The following is a 3277-nucleotide window of genomic DNA, read 5'->3' as shown; positions in this document are numbered from 1 at the left end:
GCCCCCCCCCCCCCCCCCCCGCTGGCCGCCACGTGTGTCGCTGTTCCGTTCCGGTCTGGAGGGTTTGAACTGAGGCGTTGTTGGGGTTCAGGGGCGGCTTGGGGCCCTGCGGACCTGAACTTCCTAGAATGTCTCAGATTCTTAGAGAGTGAAGATAGTAATTGAAAAGTTGTCGCGGTGAGCCGGGGGAAGGAAAGATCGAGTCGTCCCACCTTTAGTTTGTCTTCCTGTCCACATGCGTTTTGCCGAATTAAAAAGAGGCTACTTTAGTTAAAAAGGGAGTTAGGAACTGTGAAGGAGCGACGGGGACGGTGGCCCCCGATTATATGTTATTTAGTGTACTACCGCGCCTAAGCCTCAAGCCGCCTTTGTGATTTTTGAGGTGGCTAATTTTACAAAAATAAAAGTATCCAGGCCAGAAGGTAAGTGACCTTGTTCAGTCTGGGAAGGGCAAACAATTGGGCTTTGTTAGGTAAATAAAGAGCAGATCTTGGAGCGAAGTTCTGTTTTGTGTGATAGAGTTTAGCCTTTATTCCATAGGGATAGAACGCTCTCAAGAGCCTAGGGAATAGTAACTATAGTTAAAATGGTCAGGGGAGATGCTAAGGCAAGCGAACCCGCTTCAAGGCTGTTCTTTATATTAAAGTGGCCTTGGGGTGGAGAGGAAGGTGCATGTTTGAAATAATTTACACTTTAAAATTACCTATGTGAGATGCTCAATGATCCATTGATTAAAAAAGATGACTAGAGTGAGCTCAGAGACAATAAGATCCTTTACAGACCTGGAGAATGAGAGCTGAGGGAAGCTCTTTGGAGTGAAAAGATGAGTGGTGTTTGGTGTACTGAGGCCAGCTAGATCCCTGTGTTTGAACTGAGGCCAAGGCTCTTTGTCTTCTCTTAACCTGTGGCGGGATGAACCTGGGTTTGAGAATCAGGAGGGCTTAGGAAGTTCAAGGCCTCCTAGTGAGGAAGAATGAACATTTAGACTGGAGAATCTTAACTGTACCCGGCTTTTCCCCTGGTCCTGTTGCTGTCCAACCCTTTCATCCCTAGCCCTATATGTGGTTGCTGAGCACTGGAAATGTGACCAGTCTGAACCGAGAGATGCTGTGAGTGACCACTGTACACTGACAAGTTCACAACCCTTCCCCAAAGAGTGTAAAATAGCCAATTATCTGCTGAAATGATTTTTGATGTGTTGAGTTAAATAAAATATATTTTTATGTCACCTGTTTAATTTTACTTTTTTGAAAATGTGACATCAGAAAATAGGAGACTGCATGCTTGACTCCCACTGTACTCTAGGGTACAGCACTCCACAGATTTAAAGCTTCTGGTACCGAGAGACATATCTGCACCTCTTCGTCCTGTATCTTGAAAGGTTCTCACTATAAAACCCAGGCTTGTCTGAAACTCTTGTCTGGAGCCAGTGTTAGTCTGAAGCTCCCAGATCTTCCTGCTTTCCTTTGCCTCCAGAGTGCACATAATAGGCATCCAGCATATACTCTTTATTGTTTGTTTTTGAGACAAGGTTTCTCTGTTTAGCCCTGGCTGTCCTGGAACTCACTCTATAGACCAGGCTGGCCTCGAACTCAGAGATCTGCTTACCTCTGCCTCCCAAGTGCTGGGATTAAAGGGGTCTGACACCACCACTTTCTAGCATATACTTCTAAAAGATTGAAATTTGTGGGCTGGAGAGAGGGCCCAGCATTAAGAGCACCAGCTGTTCTTCCAAAGGACCCAGCACCCACATGGCAGCTCACAACTGTAACTCCAGTTCCAGGGGATCTGAGACCCTTACACAGATACATGCAGGCAAAACAGCAATACATATTTTTAGAAAAGTGAAATTAATGAGCTAATGAAATGAATGGATAATACTCTGAGTGCTCAAGATCCTTAGAAAAGTTCATTATGTCTTTGACAATGGTGTAAGTTTACAGACTCAGGCCCTAAATGTTTGGTCTGTTTGATGAGAAGTACATGGCACCCATAATGATCTCTGACTAGGATCCCCCTGCTGTGAAACAGAGCTAAGATGAAAGTTGGCAATTGCATTCTTTTTTCTTTTTAGTGGTAAAAACACTGGAGTTTCATTTAGCATGAATCTAAACGCAGTGACTTTTACTTTTCCATTTTTGGGGGTGGGGGTCGGGCAGTCTCACTGTAGCTGTAGGTTTGTCTCTGATGCACCATCCCCCTACCTCAGCCTGTAGTACTGGGGATTCAGGTGTGTGCCCCCATGCCAAGCTTTCATATCTTTATAAAGGTGAGGAACGATCCGTCAAGGAAAGATAAAGTTTGGTGAGGAAATAGGGCTTTGGAATAGCACAGTCAGGTTTGAATTATGTCCTCTCCTGAGCTGTGTAACCTTCATTTAATTTATTCTCTGGGTCTTAGTTTCCCTGGTGAAATGGGAGAGTTCTGCATTTTACATTTAGATCTGCGATCCATTGAATTGCTTTTTTTGCGAAGGACTGTTATTCATGTCCCTCCCCGCCCCTTTCTCTCTTTGCACATGATTATTCAAGCACCAATTCTTGAAGGATTGTCTTGTCTCCCTTTTATTGCTTTTGCTCCTTTAAAAAAAAATAATTTTTTAAAGCAGGAAATGGTGGCACATGCCTTTCATTGAGAGGCGGAAGCAAGTAGATCTCTGAGTTGGAGGTCAATATCATTTTTATATTGAGTTCTGTGAGGTTGGTGTACAAAGTAAGGGATTTCACCATGATGTAGATTATACTTGGTTCTCTTGTTACCCTCCCCCACTGCTCTTCTTGTGCCTCTCTGCTCTGCTTTTGTATTACAGGTATTCCATTACCCTGTTTCCCACCATTAAGATCGCCCCCCACACCCCCTTTCTAGTTTCATGACCTACAAACACATATGAATAATTTTAAATTTAGGTTGCACATATGGAGAAAAGTGCAGTATCTGTCTTTGTTTTTTGCTCCTTTTGACTGTGAAGGTCTACTTCTGGGCTCCTTGTTCCTGTCATTGGTGTATTTGTTCTTTTATTAGTATGACCATGTTGGTCTCTGTAGCTTTAGAGTGAGCCTTGGCATCAGCCAGCATCAGTCCTCTAGCTGTGTTCTTTTCCATTAGTAGTTAGGCTGGTTACTGTGGGCCTTTTGCTTTTTTATGCAAACATTGGAATCATCTCAATCTACTAGCTACAAAGTGACTTGCTGGGATTTTGACTGAGATTGAACTAATTGGAGATCAAGTTGGGAAGAACTGACATTTTGGTAGGTTTGAGTCTTCCTCTCCATGAGCA

At 43.7% G+C, this 3277-nt stretch overlaps 1 protein-coding gene across 1 annotated transcript in view; it reads left to right on the top strand.

The window, feature by feature from the left end:
* The first annotated feature begins 24 nt into the window (after window positions 1-24).
* The window catches only part of Cct6b (chaperonin containing TCP1 subunit 6B), a 60512-nt gene continuing 57259 nt past the window's right edge, over window positions 25-3277 (top strand). The window contains exon 1 of the mRNA XM_037200968.1: window positions 25-422. The gene's annotated coding sequence lies outside the window, so the exon portion shown is untranslated. The remainder of the gene's footprint in view (window positions 423-3277) is intronic.

This window comes from Peromyscus leucopus, chromosome 8b, assembly GCF_004664715.2.
Source record: "Peromyscus leucopus breed LL Stock chromosome 8b, UCI_PerLeu_2.1, whole genome shotgun sequence".
Classification (NCBI taxonomy): domain Eukaryota; kingdom Metazoa; phylum Chordata; class Mammalia; order Rodentia; family Cricetidae; genus Peromyscus; species Peromyscus leucopus.
This window is presented reverse-complemented; position numbering and strand designations above follow the sequence as displayed.